General features: G+C 36.5%; 1 pseudogene; it reads left to right on the top strand.

Moving 5' to 3' along the window:
* Nucleotides 1-5,907: 5,907 nt before the first annotated feature.
* On the top strand, nucleotides 5,908-6,498 carry LOC102837347 (annotated as a pseudogene).
* The last annotated feature ends 17,382 nt before the right edge of the window (nucleotides 6,499-23,880 follow it).

A 23,880-nucleotide genomic window follows, 5' to 3' on the forward strand; every position in this document is an offset into this window, starting at 1 on the left:
GGAAAAAGGGGGGGAAAAAAGAAAAAATCTGTAGCTTAATATAAGTAAGTCTTTAATGTCTTAACTCTATTTCTGTCCCTTCTGAGCTCCTCTCCTTGTTGATTTGCTGTGGAGTTGATCATGACCCATAGTGACCCAGGATAGGGTTTCCAAGGAGCAGATGGTGAGCTCGAACCCCCGACCTTGCAGTTTAAAAGGCTTTTCAGGATGGCTCATTAACCCACAGAGCCACAGCAGGACTGCTTTGTTACTGGTGGTAAAAAACAACTCAAGAACATCTTAGCTTGGGCTGGCCTGTGCCTTGGTGGGCGGGCTTGAGCCTCGGAGGCTGGGCAGTGGGTTGGCCTAGGCCAAGGGAGTGGAGGGGGGTGGGTAGTGGCTGTAGGCAGGTGGCATCTGAGTCTGATGACGTCAAAAATGCCTCTCTCTGTCTCTCTATGTCGTGGGCACCCTGATTTGCCCGACTTCCATGCCAATAATGCCTACTGTGGCAGTGAGGCCCCCCTGAGAAGGACTATGTTAGTTCCTGTGGCCCCACTCGCTCTCTGGGAGTGTCTACCCTCTGAATGGGTGTGCTCAAGCCCCGCACTCCAAGCTCTCCAGTGGGCGGAGCAGGAGCTTAGTGCAGGCAGGTGGAAGCTCAAAATGTCTGTAACTCCTCAGCAGTTTGATCCTTTAAAAAAACAAGTTCATAATGTTGAAGCCTAAAGTCTTATGTTTGCCCAAAGGCTGTCTGTCTACCAGGCAGGGGCCTCCCCTGTGCAATACCAACCCCTGTTGCCTTCCCCCCCTGCTTTCTCCAGAGCCAGCGTACCTGTGCTGTCTAGTCAGGGAAGCACCAGAAGTCCTCAATCACCTTTACTCTTAGTTCAATCCTTAACCCACAACACACTAGGGCTCTAGTACAATGTTATAATTCATAATCTATGGTAGAACATGCCCATCATTATACTATTGATCTTTCTTTCCTTACATTACCTTTTCCTCATTCTTACCCTCATCCTCTAACTGTTTAGGAAGTTAGAATTTGAAATTTAGAGTGGAAGTCTTTCTCTCTCCATTGGCTCTAGGGAAAATCCACATCTCCTTTCAGCATCTGATGGTCTGGCATTCTAGGGGTTTGGCATCAATCTTCCCCTGGATCTAGTTGTTTCTCATTACAGTCAAGTCAAAAGGTTGCACTTCCCAGTCAGCACTTCGTTCTTGGTGCCAATAGGTCCTTCTCTCTCTCCATTCACTTTTCTCTCCTTATCTCTTGTAAATAAGAGGTGTTTTTGCCCAGGGAAATTTTCCTTACATTGGTCAGGGTTGTGATGGGATAAAGGGATTAATCCTCTTTTAACTGATCGGTTTATCGCATCCTGGGGTATCATTACATAGCCAATACATTACATCATGTACTGCATAACTGCCAAAAATAGAATCATGGCCCCACCAAGTCAAAATATATTTTCAAAATATTTTCATTGTGAGTTGTCTGAAAGTTTATGGAGCAGCCCATCAGTTTAACATTCAACACACCATACACTTTCTTTCATCTCAATGATTACAATCCCTTCAGTGTAACATCACTTTTCCCACTTCCTCCCTGTGGTTCTTGTTTGTAGTCCTCCTTCTTTCCATTCTGAATTTTGTCCTTAGGTAAATGCTGCCCTTTTGATCATGAATGGAGGACCATTAAGTGGTGTGCATGCCTTACTCGTCTTGTTGTTCCCACAATATACCTATTTATGGCTTGCCTGGACATTAAGCCATAAGTGTAAGTCCAATTCTAGACCTGAAGGGTGACCAAGAGTCAAAGTCTCAGAGTTCTGTCTGTCTCTATCTGACAAGTAAATCTGTTATTATTTATGAATTAGAATTTAATTCCCCATTTTCCTTATTCTATCCAGGTCCTTCTATTTTAAACCCTTTTGGTTAGTAATGGTAGCCAGGCACCATCTAGTCCTGGTTTCAGGGTTATGGAGACTTATGTTCACATGGGCCATTAGATCATTGGACTGTTTCTAAACATCTTCTATTTTCATCTGCTTTCTCTGGAGAAAGAGACTAATAGTTGCAGCTTAGATGGCTGCTCATGCGCTTTTAAGATCTCAGTCATTACTCAACTTAAGTAGGATGTAGAACACTGTTGTTGTGGACTACGCTACACCAATTGACCATGGGTCCTCTTAGATTATGGTCCTGAGCCCCCCTGTCCAGTGAATCATTCCCTCAACATGTTTGATAATGTCTAAGAAGTTTTAGTAATTTTGCAACTTGTGTGCTCCACCATATTTGTGGATATATTTGCTGCAAAGGCAGATACCCATGCACAAATATCCTCTGTCAAACTTTTATATTTTTGTGGATCTAGTTCCACTCTCCTTCCCACATGCAATAAACCTGCATGTATATCCATGTATCTACAAGCACTCAACTTCAAGTTCGGTTTAAACTACAAGGTTGGCAGAAACATCACACTAGAAGGCTTGTAAGTCCATCTTCTGCCTATAACTGATTGGAATACTTAAAATGGGGCTACAGCATACCCAGTAAACGAGGCTTCCTGCGGAGCCTTTGCAATACATAAAACTATAGGTAGAAACCTGAACCATATCCAGATCTCCAGAGATGAAAAATCTCCACTTGAAAGGATGAGTAGACCAGTCTTGAGAGGCTAGAAGAACAAAAGATACTTCTTGAAAGAAAGACCTACAGAAAAATACAAAACAATAGAGGCAGATGGACTGTTAGTACAAGAACAAACAAATCGCTTCCCTAGGAAGCAGTTGCAGTGTGAACTGCAAGGTCGGTGGTTCAAGCTCACCAACTATTCCTCAGAAACCTTATACAGGGTCGTTGTGGGTCAGAACTGACTCAATGGTGCTTAACAACAACAACAATAATCACAACAAGGAGTCCTGGTGTGACATTGTAGGTTAATACACTGGGCTGCACAATTGGTTTGAGCTGTGGTTGGTGGTTCAAGTTTACCAGCTGCTCCTCTGACACCCATACAGGGTCACTAGGAGTTGGAATCAACTCAATGGTACTTCACAATGACTGTTGTTAGGTGCCATTGAGTCTGTTCTGACTTACAGGTACTATATTCACAACAGCACCAATCACTGGCTGGTACTGCATACTCCTCACAAGTGTTGTTATGTTTGAGCCCATTGTTGTGCCACTGTGTCAGTCTATATTGTTGGGACCTTCAGCCTTTGTTTTGTGCCCCCTGTCCCTTTTCCAACATGATGCACTCATCCAGGGACTGGTTCCTCCAGATAACATGTCCAAAGAATGAGAGAAATTTCTCATTTAGTCATAATGTTCTTACTGATAAAAATCTGGGATACATTCAGAGCACACTTTATATTTGTCTTTTCTCACAAAAATCACAGACCTGAATATGTCCATGTATGAAAAATGTTGTTTCATATAATTTGTCTAGTTTTATAGTTATTTGTAATATGAGCACACTTCAGGTTCCTATTTCTCCAGTGTGTCCAGAAATAAAAATTTCAGGCAAACCAGATAAATATAAATTAAATATAAAATTTATTTAATCAAGTAAAATATAAATTAAATATAATACTAATACAAAAGTGGAGTCCTGTTATGGTATCATGGGTTAATGTGCTGGACATCACAGTAGGTTTAGACTGCAGGATCAGTGATTCAACCTCACCACCTGCTCCTCAGAAACCCTACGCAGGGTAGCTATGGGTCGGAACTGACTCGACGGTACGTAACAACAACAACAACAATACAAAATCAGTATGGAGACTATGTCCAACCTCCTTCAGCTTCACAAGGGAGAAGGAGGAGAATGATTAGCCAAAAGCTGATTCCAATAATGTGGATGTCAGGTATATCTCTACTCTACAATGTTCTTTACCTTATTCTGATACCAACCATGCTCCCCATATTACTATATTCCTCTACTGGATTTGAAAATCTGTTAGAATGGCCACATAGAACTCACAGACAATACTCACAATTTGGAGTTTATTAGGGAAGTTACTAGGTATAATCTTGGTTCAGAAACAACTCAGGATACAACAGTTCTCTAGGTAGGAACACCTTTTCTCAGTTGTACTGTAGTAAAACCTCACTACTTAATATTTCAGCCAAGCATCCCCATGGCGTTACTCTGGCACCCATTTCAGCAAGTCAGCCTTTGGTCGGAAGGCACTCAGCTTTACTCTGATCCGTGTACATACCTCTGCTCTGACTCTCCATGCTGCTGCCTCTGTCATCTCTGCCAACACTACTTCTCTGTGCAGGGATAATGAGGTCCAAAGGACCTGATCTGCTTATGGCTCTTCTTTCTTGATGGTTCTGGAATTGTCTGTCTTTGCTTTTGAGATGGTTCATTTTAAACTCAGTGGAATAGTAAAAAACTAACCAATCTCCACATTAAAGCCCCATATATCCTACTTGAATGTGGCTCTGTAGAATAAGCACTGGACTGCTAACTGCAAAATTGGTGGTTCAAACCCACCACCAGCTCCTTGGAAACCCTATACAGAGTCTCTATGAGTCAAAAATGACTCAATGACACTTAACAACAACAACAACCACCCAGTCATTTGTTGGGAGTTGCAAAGATCATGGTGTTGCTGCTGTTGTTGTTGCTAAGTGCTGTGGAGTCCGTTTCAATTCATAGTGACCCTGTATAGGGTTTCCAAGAAGTGGATGCTGAGTTTGAACGACTAACCTTGTGGTTCAAACTGATCTTGAGGTCCAATGTTTATCCTACAGTGCCAGCCACACCAGAATTATGGTAGATTATGGTGTTGTTGTTAAGTGCTATCAAGTCAGTTCTGACTCATAGTGACACTGTATAGGGTTTCCAAGGAGCAGCTGGTGCGTTTCAACTGCTGACTTCGTGTTTTGCAGTTCAGTGCTAATCCTACAACGCCATACCAGGAGTCCTGGTAGACCATGGTAAAGGCTAAAATTCACTACACCACAACTAATAAAACAGAAAATTATCTAATGAGAATATTGAAACATGAACTAAGAAAGAAATCTATTTTTATCCCATGGATGCTAAAGGAGAATTAGATAATATTTAAGGAAAGGTATGTAACAGGGTTATATTCTTTCACCATATTTATTCAATCTGTATGCTGAGAAAATAACCTAAGAAGCAGAATTATCTGAATGTGGCATGAAGACTAGAAGAAGACTCATTTACAACCTGTGATATACAGATGATACAACCTTGCTTGTTAAAAACAAAAAGAACTTGAAATACTGACAAAGTTCAAAGACTACAGCTTTCGGTATGAGTGGCATCTTCATGTAAAGAAAACAAAAATCCTCACCACTGGGGCAATAAATTACATCATGATAAATGGAGAAAAAATTGAAGTTGTCAAATACTTCATATTGCTTGTATCTATTATCAATACTCATGGAAATATCAGTCGAGAAATCAAACAATGTATTGCACTAAGCAAATCTGCTGCACAAGACCTCTTTAAAGTCTTCAAGAACAAAATCATCAGTTTGAAGAGTTAACTGAGTCTGACCCAAGCCCTAGTGTTCTCAGTAGTTGGACAATGAAAGTTGTAAAGGAAGGCCATAGAAAAATCGATCCATTTGAATTAAGGTTTTGGAGGAGAATATTGACAGCACCATGGACTGCAAGAAGAACAAACACATCTGTGAAGTATAACCAGAATGCTCCTTGGAAACCAAGATGGGGAGACTTCTCTTTCATACCAGGGGTCCTGGTGTGGTGCTGTGGGAAAAAGCACTGGAACGCAAGGTCTGTTTGAACTGCAAGGTCAGTGATTTTAACTCACTAGCCTCTCCATGGAAACCCTATACCAGGTCACTATGAGTCAGAATCAATTTGACGGCATTTACCAACAATAAAGCCCCTGGAGAAGGATATCATCCTTGCAAAAGTGGATGGTCGGCAAAAAAGAGGAAGACTCCCAATTGGCAAAAGAATGGGAAGAAAGGATAGCTGAAGCTGAAACTGAGAACTTATCTGGAGCCAGACACATAGAAAGTCAGAAGCTTGCTCAGATATTGGCATCTAGACAGTTGAAAATTTAACAGATTCCATCTGATGGTCACTGCATGTATAAAGCCATAGAAGATCTGCTGAAGGAACAGGATTGCCCTCTGACCGTGGCTGCCTTAAGAAGTCAAACTGCTGAATACAAGCAAAACCATGTGGAACACTTCCTGCCATTTTTAACAAACCCTAACACAGGAGATCTGCATACACTCAAAGATTTGGCAAAGTACTCTGATGATGTTGTAAACACAGCTGCAATGGAAGGTCAGCTTGAGCTAAGAGCACTGTCTCACATTTTACAAACCACAATAGAAAAAATACAGGTGGATTCTCTTCCTATTATACTTGGTGAAGAATACTCAAAAAACAAAAACAAAACATTTATGCTTGTGTATATGAGACATGTGGATAACGTAGGAGAACATTACAATTCTGTTACACAGTTGATATATACAGCTACTGAAAATTGCTGCTAATTTGTAAAATGTTGCTTAATTATGTTTTAGTGCAGTATGACAGTCTGAGTATTCATATCAAGTGCTGTATTGTTCTAAATGTTACTGAAAAACACAACTATCTTAAATGAGTTTTTTGACAAAGCTACTAACAAGCATTTCAGAATTGTGTCAGAGATATACTGATCTCCATAGTATTTAAAAAACTGATAAATCCATTGTGGATAATATCACTTACAAAGATAGTACCCTACTCATTATATCAAAGTTTATATCAAGACTTTGGACATTCTACTCTGTATTGGAATGCAATTTAATTTATTTTCCATGTTATTAAAGACTTTCAGTAACCATTTCAATGTAATTGTTCTTGAAGAAGTGAATTGACTCAGTCTTTTTCATTGAAATAATGCAAGTGGGATGATGGCAAATTTCATTATTGCTTATAAATGAATTTGGTTACCATAACCTTGGTATTGCCATGAAGATTTTTTTTTTTTAATTTAATCCCACCAAAGTGCAGTTTAACAAGCTTGTTATAATAGTTAAGAATTTTTAAAGATTTATTTAAATGGGAATCAGTTGTTTATTTTAAGGAAATGGGACAAATTCAAAGACAAGTAGATGCTCTAAAAATCTCTAAAAAGTGAGATACTGACTTTTATTTGTGTGTAATTTAAAAACAAAATCCCAACAGATTACTGTATCTGTATTATTTATTCCTTCTTGTTCCTTAAACTTCAGACTGAAGTTAGTGACATTGTCTCCTAATTATCTTCATCACTTGTTAAGTTCTGTCAAGTTAGTTCTGACTCAGCATTTTCAAGGCGTGGCTAGTGAGTTTGAAATGCTGACCTTGCAATTCAAATTATCTTGTAATCAGTGCTTACCCAACAGTGCCACAGCAGGACTTTTACATATTTTTATATTCTCTGTGTTTTTCTATCACAACTTTCAGGTGTTTCTACTAAGAAAGTTTGTGGCTTCTATCATTCTCTATCCTGTACATGTTGAGGGAGTAGCATTGTTAAAGGGTCCAATGTCAGTCACATTTACACAGAATCCTTCTTTTCAATTTGCCTCACAAGCTCTCATCCTTTTGCCTTTTTCTCTAGGATTAGAAGAAAACTTTTGTTACTTGTAATTTATTAGGCATATTAATATTCCCTTCCCTTTAATTTAAATATTTGAGAATTTCTATGTTGCATGTAACTCAAAAGTATCAATTCTCCTATAGTCTTCCTTATTTACTGTCCAGTTTTCGCATGCATATGAGGTTATTGAAAATACCATGGCTTGAGTCAGGCACACCTTAGTCCTCAAGCTGACATCTTCACTGGTCTGTCATACTTCGGACATATTGTGAGGAGGGACCAGTCGTTTCAGAAGGATATCATGTTTGGTAAGATGGAGGGTCAGAGAAAAAGAGGAAGACCCCCAATGATATGGATTGGCCAAGTGGCAACATCAATGGACTCAAGCATGGCAATAGTAGTGAGGTTGGCCCAGGGTCGGGCAGTGTTTCCTTCTGCTGTGCATAAGGTCGCTATGAATTGGTACTGACCCGATGGCACCTAACAACAACAACAAATGTTGCATGTATGGATAAAGTTGAAAGTCACTGTCTGGGAGTCAAGATTTATATAGTAAAATGCATATTTGGTAGTTTTAGAGGTAAATCATTTATCTTCAATTTCAGGCTTCTCATAACAATAGTCTATGGAGATAGTACCCATACTTACAAAACTGCCTGATCATTTGTTAGGTAACAAAGTACTGTCTGTGAAAATGAGCCGGATTGGGTTTGATCTGATTTTCCCAAGTTAGAAATAAAACTAGTAAGAGTTATCATCATGCTTATAATATTTGTTTTTTCCCTCCATAAGTGTAACTACTTTTTTTTATTAAAGTAAATATTGTGCTTATAATACTTTAAACAGCAAGCCAGTCTCACATGCCCTCCAGGTAACAAACGTGGGACTCCAGTAGGGTCTGTGGTAAACTAGCCTTAACTAAGGCTTGCCTTAAGGCAGCCAGATTCAAAAGTTGAAAAGCATTCTGCCGCCAAGCAAAGTGTGTTCAGAAGGCTGCTTGTTTTGTAATCCTTGATTTGAATGTGTTGGGCATCTGAAATTTATAGAAGAACGAAATGATAAAATGCCTGTATTTTATTTTGAAGTAATCTCTTACTTTAAAATTAAAATATAAGAATTAAGAAGTTATAAGCTCTGGTAGCGTAGTGGTTACGAATCGGGCTGCAAACCGCAAGGTCAGCAGTTCGAAACTACCAGCTGCTCCGCGGGAGAACGATGAGGCGTTCTTCTCCCGTAAAGATTTACAGCCTCGGAAACCCTTTCAGGGTCGCTATGGGTCGAAACCGACTCGACGGCACTTAACAACAACAACAACAACATAGAGATATTATGGAGCCCAGGCACTAAGAATTCCATTTACATCTAAAGTATTCAAATTGGTTATTAATTTTTTTAAAATAACAGTGTATTTTCTTGATTATAAATTTATTTTTTTATCTTTACCATTTTATTAAAACTTTTAAAAATAGCCAAGTGATGGTTATAAATAGGATTTGTATAACTGACTTCTAGTTTTATATTTTCTCATAAAACTTCAGATAAATATAATTTTAACTGTACCCTAAATTTGCAGTCTTTAAGAATGGCAGATGCTAATTTAAAAAACATTCAGTTGGCTATATGATGATGGTATAATAGAAGTTTCATAAGCTTTATTTTGTTCTAACTCACAAAAATATATGTCAGAGTTCTGCAATATGTCTTTAGTCAAGAATTGTATCCACTTTAATATGTTTAAAACTTGTGTAAAGCAAAATAAAATGTGCGTAATTATAGTGAGTAACATAGTTTTGCCCTCATCTCATATTTTCCAAAAAGAATAAAAGCTGAAGTAATTAAATTAAAAAAATTATTTGGTAACCAGAAAACAACAATATGCATATATACATATGTTCATACAGATATGGAGTCCTGGTGTGGTACTGTGGGTTAATGCGCTGGACTACAAAATCAGTTTGAACCACAAAGTCAGCAGTTAAAGCTCACCAGCCACTCCTTGGAAACCCTATGCAAGGTCACTATAGGTTGGAACTGACTCGATGGCATGTAACAACAAAAACAACAACACACACAGGTATATTCTTTTTAAAACATGGATATAAATTTTATCTTCGTGTTAAGGTGTCAGCTCCTTTTATCTACATTTTTTAATATAAACAGCCACAAATAATTTAGTCGGCAAGGTCGGTTTAAACCGCAAGGTCAGTGGTTCAAGCTCACCGGCTGCTCCTTGAAACCCTATATATTGTTGCTTTGAGTCAGAACCAATTCCTTAGCACTGAACACCACCACCACCAACAACAACAACAAAATATAAGTAAAACTACCAGCTGTTATGCGGGAGAAAGATGAGGCGTTCTGCTCCCGTAAAGATTTACAGCCTCGGAAACCCTGCATAGGGTCGCTATGAGTCGGAATCGACTCCACGGTACATAACAACATACAAACATCAAACCCATTTCCATCAAGTTAACCCTAACTCACAACGACACTGTATAGGGCTTTCCAGGCTATAAATCTTTATGGGAGGTACAAGGTGCAGTTTTCTCCCTCAGAGCAGCTGGTGGATTTGAACTGTAAATCTTTTCAATGCTTGTCCTACAGAGCTATCAAGGCTCCTTATAAAGATCTTTTTTTTTTTTTTTAAGTGCGATCGAGTCGGTTCCAACACATAGTGACACTGTATAGGATTTCCGAGGAGCAGCTTGAACTGTAGACCTTGCAGTTCAAATGGCTTTGTAGTCTGGCGCATTAACCCACAGCGTCCCACCAGGACAACCCTTACATAAATACATGTTATTGAGTGCCATTGAGTTGGTTCCAAGAGTGACTCCTAGGAGCTGCTGGTGACCTTGAACTGCTGACCTTGTGGTTGGCACTTCAGTGCTTATCCTACAGGGCCACACTAGGACTCATAGTTAATGATAAATTTACATACTAGAAAAAATTTTGCACATTAGTGAAAAGTTGATTATATGAAAAAAGTGTTTTCCAGATTGAAAAGAAAAAAACAAGAAAATGCTAATTTCTATTTTAACAAGTTCAGCTCAACTCAACAGTTTATCATTTTCCCTGATTTATTAAATCACCTAGCAATTGATCTTCTACCTCACATGCCTGCTATATATCCTGTATTTTATTAGGACATTAATCTTTCTAAATTGTGAATATGATTTTGATGCTCCTGTTTTTAAAACTGTACAATGAACCTCTGTCCATACCAACTGAAGTCCAGTTCTGGGCAGAACATTAGCTCAATTATCTAATCTCTGCTTACCAATGCCAGACTAGTGATTTAAAACTATTTGCAGTCCCGAAACCTAGTTAAGTTCATCTTTTGTGCTTCTCTTTGAAGAGCCTCATTAAACCAGCTATATCCTTTGTCTGCCTGTCTTCCCTCTCCCTCAAGTCTTCTCTCAAGTATGAACATTCATTATCTTTTTACCTAAACTATAAATAAGATTAGCTGACTACTTCTCTTGGCACTAATGACATCATCCAATAACCCAATATTTTATATTACTTTGTTGCTAATTTTTTGGTTTGTTTCTGTTTTCTTCTCACATTTTGCTTATTTATTTATTTTCCTGGGAAGATATCTTTTTAATCTACTTATGCTAGACTATGAGTTGTATCAAGACTTGGAATGTATTTTTTCAGATTCATTTTACTAACATGAGACTTGGAATGCTGTACACCAGCTTATTGCATACTGATGTTGTTGTCAGGTGCCATTGAGTCAGAACCAACTCATAGCGACCCCATGCACAGCAGAACGAAACAATGTCCAATCCTGGGCCAACCTAACTACCACTGCCACACTTGAGTCCATCAATGATGCCACCTACCGAATCCATCTCGTTGGGGGTCTTCCTCTTTTTCTCTGACCCTCCACCTTACCCAGCATGACATCCTTCTCCAGTGACTGTTTCCTCTGGACAAAATGTCCAAAGTATGAGAGATGAAGCTTAGCCATCCTGGCCTCCAAGGAGCACTCTGGCTGCACTTCTTCCAAAACAGATCTATTGGTTCTTTTGGCAGTCCTATAGGAAATTAATAAATATTTGAACAACAGAGTTAATAAGAACAATTAGAGCAATTACAAGACAAAATAAAAATAAATCAGTCACAATTTCATTCGGGTCACACCTGAATTGCTTATTTCTGTTGCTGTTGTGTTCTGCCATTGAGTCAGTTCCAGTGCATAACCGTTCTGTATAGGGTTTCCAGGAAGTAGCTAGTGGGTTTGAACCACTGACATTATGGTTAGTAGTCCAATGCTTACCCTACAGTACCACAATGTTAAGTGTCATAGGGTCAGTTATGACTCATTGCGATGCTGTGTAGAGTTTCTGAGAAGCTGGTGAGTTTGAACCACCATCCTTTTGGCTCAAACCAAACTTGCAGTCCAGTGCTTATCCTACAGCACCACAATAGGACTCCAGAAAAAGATGCAATTGTTGTTGTTATTAAATGCTGTCAAGTTGATTCTGACTCATAAGAACCCTGTATAGGGTTTCCAAGGAGCTGCTGGTGAGTGTGAACCACTGATTCTGTGGTTCAGACCTTGAGGTCCACTGCTTATCCTACAGCACCATAATAGTGCTGCAACAGGTTCCATCAAAGTAGGTTCTTGAATATTTTTTAAAATAAAGATATCAATAAAATATTATAATATTCATTTTTTTATGAGTCAGTATAGCAGTGTCTAATTTTTTTTTAAAGCTACCTTAATGATGCTGTAAATAAGCACTAATTTGTGAACCACAAGGTAGTAGGGGTTTGAACCCGAAACACAATAAAAGGTTGCTATGAGTCAGAACCAACTCGAAAGCACATAACAACATCTTTTTTAAAATTATATATATTGTGAGGATTAGGGATAAAACTATATTTTTAAAGTAATTCTGCAGAATCTAATTATAATGAAACATAAGTTAAAATTGGGAGTTTTAGGTCCAGTCAATTCTGAATCATTTCAACTCTGTGTGTGTAAGAGTAGGACTGTCCTCCATATATTCAGTGTTTAGTAGAATCCCTTCCACATAATTAGCAGATGCACCATTAATCTGTCAGTTTATCACACTGTGGTGACTTGCGTGTTGCTGTGATTTTTGAAGCTATGCCACCGATATTTTAAATGCCAGCAGGGTCACCCATGGTAGACAGGTTTCAGCAGAGTTTCAAGACTAAAACAGATAGGAAGAAGGAGAGATGTACTACTTCTGAAGGTTTAGCTACTAAGAACTTTATGAATCACAGTGGAACACTGTCAGGTAGCACTAGAATACTGACTATTGAAGCATGATAAAGAGAACCAGAATATTGTGAGATATAGTGCCGAAAGATGAGTCCCTCAGGTTGGAAGGCGCTCAAAATACAATTGGGGAAGAGCTACCTCCTCACAGTATAGTTGACGCTGATGACATGAATTGAGTAAAGCCTTCAGAAGCTCCATTTGCTGATGGGGAACAAGTCAAAATAAAGAGGAACCGCTGTAAGCATCCATTAATAATGGAATGTATGGGGTATGAATTAGGAAAATTTGACATTTTCGAATATGAAATGGAACATATAAACATTAATATCCTGGGCATTAGTGAACTGAAATGGACTCCTATTGGCCATTTTACATTTGACAATCACATAGTTTACTATGTTGGAATGCCAAATTGAAGAAGAACGCCATTGCATTCATATCAACAGTAAACATATCAAGATAGTAAAGAGATACAACTCTGTCTATGATAGGATAATATCCATATGCTTAAGTGGAAGACCTGTTGCTACAACTATAATTCAAATGGGATCAGTGTGGTAGTGGGATCAAAGGTGGTTTATCCCAACATTAATGGTGTTATTAATTTATCACATCAAATTACATAAGGGGAAATAGCTGCTTCTCAAATGACAAACCACTGAAAAATCCTGGACCAGAAAAGTTGTTACAAATCTTAACTATCACAGTCCCTTTATAGTCATGGTTATTATAATTTTGTTAATCATATTAAGAAAAGTTTTAATCTGAGTGTGATAAAGCTAAACTCGTTGTTAGGTGCCATTGAATCAGTTTTGACCCATAGTGACCCCATATACAACAGACTGAAACACATTCTGGTCTTGCTCCAGCCTCACAATTGCTGCTACACTTGAGCCCGTTGCTGCTTTCACTGAGCAAATTCATCTTATTGGGGTTCTTCCTCTTTTTCACTAATCCTCCACTTTACCAAGTATGATGACTTTCTCCAAAATCTGGTCCCTCCTGAAAATATATCCAAAGTAAGAGAGATGAAGTCTGGCCATCTTGGCTTCTAAGACACATTCTGGAGTACTTCTTCCAGTGAAATGTGTTTGCTCTTTTAGCAGTTCATGGTACCCTAATATTCTTCTCCAACAACATAACTCAAATGCATAAATTCTTCTATGGTCTTCTTTATTCATTGTACAAAATTCACATGCATACGAGGTTATTGAAAATACCATGGCTTGGGTCAGGTGCACTTTATTCCTCAAACTGATCTTTGCTACTGAATACTTCAAAGACGTTTTGTGCAGCAAATTTGCATATTGCAATATATCATTTGATTTCTTAACTGATGCTTCCATGAATGCTGAAAATTAAGTTTTTAATAACTTCAATCATTTCTTTGTTACTTATTGGTCCAATGGTGAGAATTTTTGTTTTCTTTGCATTGCATGTAACTCATGCTGAAGTCTTTTATCTTCATCAGTAAGCCTTTCAAGTTATCTTTGCTTTCAAGCAATCAAGGTTGTATCATTTGTATATTGCAGGTTGTTAGTCTACCTTCAATCCTGATGCCACGTTTTTCTTCACATAAGCCAGTTTCGCATATTATTTGCTCAGCATACAGATTGAATCTGTATGGTGAAAGAATACAACCCTGGCACACACCTTTCCTAATTATAACCATTCAGTGTCTCCTTGTTCTATTCAATAGACTACTTCTTGGTCTATATACAGGTTTCTCATGAACACAATTAAGTGTTTCAGAATATTCATTCTCCTGAATTTATCCATACCTTGTCATGATCCACACATTTAAAGCCTTTTAATAGTCAATAAAGCACAGGTGAACATCTTTCTGGTATTCTTTGTCTTCAGACAAGTTCCAACTGATGTCAGCAATGATATTCCTTATTCCATGTCCTCATCTGAATCCGATTGAATCTCTGGCAATTCCCTGTCAATCTACTGTTGCAACAATTTTTGAATTATCTTGAGCAAAATTTTACTTGCATGTGATATTAATTATATTGTCTGACGATATCTGCATTTTGTTAGGTCACCGTTTCTTTGAATGGGCACGAATATGGATCTCTTCCAGTATATTAGTCAGGTAACTGTGTTCCAAATTTCTCGGTATAGATGAATGAGTGTCTGTAATGCTGCATCAATTTGTTGAAAGATTTCAATTTATATTCCATCAATTCCTGAAGCCTTGCTCTTTGAGAATACCTTTAGTGAACCTTGGATTTCTTCCCTCAATACCCTTGGCTCTTGATAATATGGAACCTCTTGAGATGGTTGAACACTGTCCATTTCTTTCTGGTACAGTAACTCTGTGTATAACTTCCATATTCTTTTGATGGTTTCTGCATCACTCAATATTTTGACAGAAGATCCCTTCAATAGTTCAAGTTGAGTCTTGGTTTTATTTCCTCAGTTTTTTTCAGCTTGAGAAAACTCATTAGTTAGACAATTTAGGAGAAAAATACTTTATTATATCTAGAAAAATAAAACCTAAAACACTCATGATGCATGTAAATGTTACTATGTGTGTTACTGTGTGTTTAGTTACATAAAATATACAACTAAATAGACTAAAATGTTACTATGGGTGTATGTGTGTGTGTTTACACATGTGTATATATAGAGGGAGTGCTGGTGTGGCACTGTGGGTTAATGTGTCAGACTGCAAACACTTTCAACTGCAAGGTCAGCAGTTCAAGGTCACTAGCTGCTCCTCAGAAAGCCTATACAGAGTCGCTATGGGCCAGAATTGACTCGATATCACTTAACAACAACAAATACGTGTGTGTGTGTATTATATATCTATATATAGAGAAAGAGTCTATTTAGTTGCATATTTCTGTTCTTGATAATTTTTGGATCAGCAGTTATTTGTGAACCTAATCTTGTTCCAGGATTTTGGAAGTCTTGATTTTGTGTTAGATTTCAAGTTCAGAATATGAATACTTTTTGTAAGTCCAAAATGTCAGTCTTCCTATTGGAAATATTTCTCAAGCATTTCAACATATCAGCAAGGCAGGTCAATAAAGCAAAAACTTATCTGCAGATGCCAAAACTTAGCATGACTATAATTAGTATATCACATTCTTAAAGCATTAACTGAATTGCTAAAATAATATAAAACTAAATAGAGTTAATTAAAATTTAGAAAGTTTGAGAAAAAATATTTCAAAACATTATGATTGACCTTATTTCTAGAAATCTTCACATATGATACTACATTACTACAGACGAAGAGGAATGTAGAGAAACAAATACAAAATTAGTAGTGTAAAAATTACAGTTTCCCCCTAATTTACAAATATTTCCTTAAGAATGATTGAGTGATAGGAAGTGTTTAAGTCTCTAAGGTCTTGTTAGTCTGTAAGATAAGCACTGGACTGACAACTGCAAGTTCAGAGGTTCAAGCCCACCATACAATCCCTGGAAACTCTACACAGGGTTGCTATGAGTTAGAACCAGCTTGATGACACTTAACAAAAAAAGAACAAATCATTTTATGGAACAAGTTCCCCTATAAAAATTCACATATATAATAACAACAACAAAAAAAAATTGTGAGCCATTACAATAATATTTGCATTATTACCTTAGGACTGTCAGTTTTTGTTGCCAAATAGTTTCTCAGAATTTCTAGACTATATTCTAATCTAACATCAGTGCATGTAGTTGCACTTAGGTCAAGTCAGTTCCAACTCGTATTAACCCATGCACAATAGAAAGAAACATTGCCTAATGTTACACCATCCTCACAATTATCTTTAAGCCACTTGTTGATGTCACTGTGTCAATCCATCTTGTTGAGCGTCTTCCTCTTTTTCCAAATTGACTGTTCATTTTACCAAGCAAGTCATTTTCTTCAAGGACTGGTGCCTTCTGACAACATGTCCAAAAAAACTGATGAAGTCACACCATCCTCACTTGTAAGGAGCATTCTGGTTGAACTTCTTCAAAGACAAATTTGTCTGTTGTTCTAGCAATCCATCTACTTAAAATATTCTTATCTGTCACCATAACTCAATGCATTGATTCTTCCTTACTCACTGTCCAAGTTTCACATGTAAATGAGGTGCACAGAAATCTTCATAGTGAAATATTTTTTCTTTAATATTTTAAAGAGTTCTTCTACAGCAGATTTGCCTAAAAGATTGTGTCATTTGGTTTCTTGACTGCTGATTCCATGAGTGTTTATCTTGGAACCAAGCAAACTAAAGTCTTTGGCAACTTCAATCTTTTCCCCATTTTCATGAAGTTATTTACTGGTTCATTTGTGAGGATTTTTATTTTCTTTATATTGAAATTCAAGCCATACTAATGACTCTAGTTTTTGATCTTCAACTATTTCAAATCTTCTTCACATCCAGCAAGCAAAGGTGTGTCTTCTGAATATCACAGGTTATTCATGAGTCTTCCTTTAATACTGATGACAAACTCTTAATATAACCCAGTTTCTCAGATTATTTGCTCAGCACACAGATTTAATAAGTATGAGGAAAGAAAATAACTCTGGTACATACCTTTCTTGATTTTAAACTATTCGGTATCTTGTACTGTTCGAACAACTGTTTCTTGCCCAAATTCCTCATGAGCACAATGAAATCTTCTGGAATATTCATTCTTTCCAACGTTATTCATAGTTGCTAAAATCTACATAGTCAAATGTCTTTGCATAATAAATGAAATACAAACATATTTCTTGTGTTCTCTGCTTTTAGCCAAGATCTATCTGTTTTCAGCAATGGCATTCCTTGTTCCCAGTACTCTTTTGAATCTGGCTTGAATTTCTGGTAGTCCCCTGTTGATGTATTGCTGCAACTATTTTTCGGTTGTCTTCTGCAAAACTTTATTTGTGTGAGATATTAATTATTTTTTGTAAATATTTCTGCATTCTATTCAGTCACCTTTCTTTGAAATGGTCATAAATAGGGATCTCTTCCAATTGGTTTGCTAGGTAGCTGTCTTCCAAATTTCTTGGCATAGATAAAGGACTGCCTTCAGTACTGCAAAAGTTTCTCAGTTTACATTCCATCAATTCCTGGATCCTCTTTTTTGCACCTCTGCCTTCAGTGCTGCTAGTACTTCAATACCATTGGGTTTTGATTATATGGTAATTCTTGAAATTGTTGAGCATTTACCATTTCTTTTTGGCTCCATGATTCGATATAAACCTTCCACTTTCTTGTGATTCTTCTTGCGCCATTCAAGATTTTGCCCATAGATTCCTTCGCTATTGCAACCCAAAGCTGGACGTTTATGTTCAGTCCTTTTAGCTTGTGAAATACTGAGTGTGTTCTTCCATTTTGCTTTCTAACGTCAGATCTTTGAATATTTTATCATAAGACTTCACTTTGTTTTCTTGAGTGCCTCTTCAAAATTTTCTGTTCAACTCTTTTAATTACTCATTTCTTTCATTCATTTTAGTTTCTCTACACTCAGCTGTAAGTTTCAGAGTCTCTTATGATATCAATTTTTGTATTTTCTTTATTTCCTGTATTTTTTAAATGATCTATTTCTTTTTTCTTTTATGATATTCTTGATATCATCCCACACTCTCTTGTCTTTGATCACTGGTGTCTAATGTATCATAGCTGTTCTTGAGATGGTCTCTAAAATCAGATAGAATATATTCAAGGTCAAATTTTGGCTCTCATGGACTTGTTTTCATTTTCTTCAGCTCCAGCCTGAACTTGCATAGTAGTAATTGGTGATCAGTTCTAGTCATCTCCTCTTCTTGTTTTGCTGATTACAATTGAGCAGAGTTCTCCATTGTGCCTTCCCATAGATGTGGTCAGTGTGGGTCCTGTGTATTCGACCTGGCAAGACCCACATGGATAGTTACAGTTTATGTAGTTGAAAAACAGCATTTGTATTGAATAAGTTATTAGTCTTGTAAAATTCTATAATGTGGTCTCCAACATCAGTCCTAATTACTGAGGTCATATTTTTTAAGTGCTGATTATTTATTTTGTTTCCAACTTTTACAGCCCAATCAGTAATAAGTATCAATGCATGTTAACTGAGTATTTGCTCAATTTCAGACTGAAAAAGTGGTAGACTCTTCAACTTCATCATCATGTTTTAGTAGTTGATGTGCAATTTTGAATAACAGTGGCATTAACTAATGTTCCTTGTATTTTTATGGCTATTATCCTATCACAGCATTTTACTTCATTATAGATCTTGAAGTCTTCTTTTTGATGATAACTGTGATAGCATTTGACTATCAGCATTAAAATGGTAAATACCAGACCATTTCATTTCCCTGAATATATATCAATGGATAGTTACTGAAATTTGGAAATTACATAAATAAATCCTTCCCTTTGCTGCTGAAGAAAAATTTTCCTTTAAAACACAAATGCTTCAGAGAACAGAATATAAAACATAGCAGAAAAAAAAATTGGGAAAAAAACTCTGTATTGAAAATTGTAGACAAATAAACATTCTAGAGGAATCATACTACTAAATAAGACAGCGTCACTTTTTTTTTTTTTTGTATTTTATTATTTGAAATTCAGTAAGCATTAGTAGCGGTTAATATATAAACTGGCTCTCTGTATGCTAAAAATGAGATCATCATTACACAATGTTTTATTTCTAAAATCACATTTTTGGTCAGAATATTGCAGGACAATTATTCTTATGGAGATCTTAGATTTGAGAAATGAAGAGGCTCCCTGCTGGTAAAGGTGGGGAGAAAAAAAAAACCATTGATTCAAATTATTTCTTTATTTCTCATCAGAAATATCTTTGGCAGCTAATCCCAGTTGGGTTCCTGGGTTGTGAATTGGTATTGTCATTTCATTTCTAACCACTTCACACTGTTGGGAGGGGATGGAGCAATATACAGTAAAGGTCAGTGCTTATATAGAGAGAAATTCACTAAGAGTAAGTTAATAGTTTAAGCTAGTAATACAAGATCTGGACCTCCCATATCAAAATAACAAATGACTACTCTTGAAGATAATCACATCAATTTTTAAAACTTCTGTGTAAAAAATATAGTTGTTTACTTTATGATAGCTAAAGTTACACTTCAAAAATTTACATCGTATTATAAAATAATGGATTAAATGATCTATTTCTGTATGTAACTAAACATTTATAATTCAAGTAATTATATAATTTTTCATAAAGCACATTTATTAGCTTATGAGGATATTTTAAGAAGATTTAAAAATATTAATCTGATATAAACATACATAAATATGATATTTTAATTATCTCATGGCCAAAATGATTTAATATTTATAATATGAATATACTACCTATTTTTTAAATTTAAATATATATTTGCAATTTGGGGACACATATGGAGCCCTGATGTGGCGTTGTGGGTTAATGCGCCAGACTGCAAAGCCGTTTGAACTGCAAGGTCGGCAGCTGCTCCTCGGAAACCCTATACAGTCTCGCTATGGGTCAGAATCGACTTGACGGCACTTAACAACAACAATAAATATATATGTATATATATTCTAAGGAACTCTGGTAACGTAGTGGTTACGAATCGGGCTGCAAGCCGCAAGGTGAGCAGTTCAAAACTACCAGCCGCTCAGCGGGAGAAAGATGAGGTGGTCTGCTCCCGTAAAGATTTACAGCCTGGGAAACCCTATGTAGGGTTGCTATGAGTCGGAACCAACTCCACGGCACATAACAACAACAAAATATATATTCTATCAAATATATTGTTGTTGTTACTTTCTGTGGAAGTCAGTTCCAGTTTAAAGCTGGCCTGTATAGGGTTCCCGAGGCTGTTAATCTTGCAGGTTCAGAAGCCTCATCTTTGTTCAGCTGCCACTGGACTCTAAACACCGGTCTTATGGCTCTCAGTCCAGTGTTTACCCTACAGAGCCACAGTGCTCCCATTAAATATAAAGAGTTGCTATGTTAATGCTCTGGACTGCAAGGTCTGTTTGAACCACAAGGTTGATGGTTCAAACTTACCAGTTGCTTCTTGGAAAACCCTATACAGTGTTGTTATAAGTTGGAACCAGCTCATTAGCATTTACCAACAACATCATATAAGTGTGTGTGTGTGTGTGTGTAGACATATAAATGTATGTGCAGAGACAATCTGCTTCAAATTGTCTTGAACTGCATTTTTCATTAAAATTCAGATTGTCTCATAAATGTTTATAACAGGAAATTCAAGAGTTTAACAGTAAGAGAAATTAAAGAAAATACTCCAAGTCAACATCACCCCATGCTTTGTTCTTAAAAAGTCAAATTTAAAAACCAAATTAGTTCAATAATGAATATCATGGGGTTTTGTTTTTCCCTGTGAAGCATTTATTACTTTTGAAACTTTTTAAAATTAAGAAGATTTCCTGTATTCTTACCTCCTGTTGTTATTGATTTCAGCCCCAAGAAGGATTTAGAGTATACATGTATTTATGACTAAGAATCTTGATTTGGAAATGGTATAGTGGGCTGCTAGGCCTTTCCAATTATACCTCATGTAGCAAGACCTCCAGAGATTTCCAACAGAATATTATTTTTCCATTATCACTCCCACAACATCTTGAGGCTTAGGAACAATAATCCTGTAGCCACTCAGCTTCACATAAGAAGCCCTTCTTTCAATTGCAAAAGATACAAACAAAATGTAGAAAAAATAAAAGTATTATGTCAGTAATATGAAGCTATGGTATATTTTGTGTTTGATACATTGAAAATGTTTCTTTCATATTTTATGCTTAAGTGAGGAATATGATTAGGTACACTGCATCTTTTCTATGAGGCAAAGACATTTGTCTCATTCAATTTTTTTTTACAGGGATGCCAGCAATAACTTAGCAGACACAACTGTTAAAATCATTATGATCCAACACAATTCTCACATTTTAAATTGGCTGAATTTTATGATATGCTTTTGAAATGTACCCAATCATCATATTCTTATATGTGGATATATTTCACATATTCCAAATATATTTGCTCAAAAGATTCACCTTGATATAACTCAATTTTCACTTGCTTAATTATTAACTTAAACTGACTTCATCAGTTGGCCCTCATCTGGCCTCAATTATCAGTATTTTCCCTTTATTGTACAATACCAATTTAAAGCCTGAGAGGGTTGTAGAAAGTGATATTTTTCACCATAGTCAGAGAAAAATAAGATACATGTTGAACAAAAATGTATGTTATTTGCATAACTATGATTTATTTACTTGCTTAAAAAATATATTTAAATATTGTCTCTATTCTTGTATTAGTATATATTTTTAAACTTTAATAAGGAAACTAATCTTATAATTCTGAAAAATTGTCACCAGAATATTATGAACATTCCATTTTGAAGATACCAATGCTAGTAAACTAAAAGCCAAACTTTGCAATGTTTAAATTTATAAATAAAAAACATAGTTTATAGTCTTCCTTATATGCATTTTAATAGATCCATAATTATTCCCTCATAATACTGTATACCATTTTCATTTCAATGTTTTTATATTTATTTTATAAAGGCAACAAATCTTACAATTGATTTTGTGGTTGTTGGCATGCTCATGGTGACCTTGGGTACAACAGAAACGTGCTCACAATTGATACCACTAGGGAAATACTGAAAGCTAGAAAGCACATACTAGGCTTTAATATCTTATAGATAAATTGGCTATGACCTTCTTTTTTGTGCTTTTTCTGAATAAGATGTTGTATGGAAAGGGGAATATAATGAGAAGAATCAAGTTATTAATAATTCCCTGGCATATAAATTATTTCTCTTCTTTCTAGTCTTGCTACAAATTTACACTCTAACACATTGAGCAAGTGATATGGATTACATTAAAAACATAAGGAGAATAAGTAATTCCTATTAAAAATACTTTTGTGCAACATTTGGAAACAAACAGGAATATTATTATAAGGAGTTAATTCAGGTCTATAAGTAGAATTATTCTAATTTATTAAATGCATCAATGTTCTATAAAATAAAACAAGTAAAACTCTAAATAAAAGTTTTTATTTAGTTCTCCGAGAAGCAGAGCCTCTTCAAAGATTTCAGGTGCAAAGGATGTATTTAAAAAGTGCTTTAGGAGATGCTATTAAGTGAGTAGAGGAAGTAGGATGGCAAAGTAGGAGAAAAATCAGTCAAGGGCACTAGAGTCAAAGGAGCTCTAGTAGCATAGTGGTTATGAGCCGGGCTGCTAACCTCAAGCTCACCAGTTCTAAACTACCGCCATTTTGCAGAAGAAAGATGAAGATTTCTGCTCCCATAAAGATTTACAGCCTCGGAAACCTTATACAGGGTCACTATGAATAGGAACCGACTCCACGGCACGCTACCACCACCACCACCATAGCTAGTAAATGATCCCTCAGATTTTATCCTACCTCAAGCCAAAGGAATGGGGTTTTACATGTCCATACTTGTCAGTCATTGGTCTATAAGGCCACAATAGGCCTACACTAGTGAGTATACAAAACACTTGGCCCATTCATGCCAGACAGTCCCCAGATAATTTGAAGTCATGGGTGTAAATTTTAAACAGCAAAACATCGAGAAAGTAAAAGAAAATGGGTTCACAAAGATGGCCAAAGTAATTGGAGGCAATTTGGATGGAATACCTTCAGTGTTAAATGCAGTTTTAGCACTTGCTCAAGACTGTTTATTCTTCACATTAAATTTATTAGGTCCTGCAACAGCTTATTCAAATTTATAATTGCTTACAATTTCTGAGGAATGCGAAGAGGAGGGAATTATTGTGTTGGGATGTTGTTGGCCTTAAGGTCATTATATGTAATCATTATTTTCCTATTTTACCATCCATTTTAGATTCCTAACTCTTAACAGGTACTTCTGTCCTTGTATGATAGAATAAATATAACTTCATCCATAAGATCTATAAGCCTTTCATTATCATGCCTATATAAATCCATGGCTGATGCAAATTCTGATTGACAGATCTACAACTAGTTATGGGAGTACAATATGATGTCACAAAGAGTAATGAAAGTTATTTTAATTTCCTAGGACTGCCATAACAAAGTACTACAAAGTGGTTGACTTTAAAAAACAGCAGTGCTTTATCT

Source organism: Chrysochloris asiatica, unplaced genomic scaffold (assembly GCF_000296735.1).
Source record: "Chrysochloris asiatica unplaced genomic scaffold, ChrAsi1.0 scaffold00091, whole genome shotgun sequence".
Classification (NCBI taxonomy): domain Eukaryota; kingdom Metazoa; phylum Chordata; class Mammalia; order Afrosoricida; family Chrysochloridae; genus Chrysochloris; species Chrysochloris asiatica.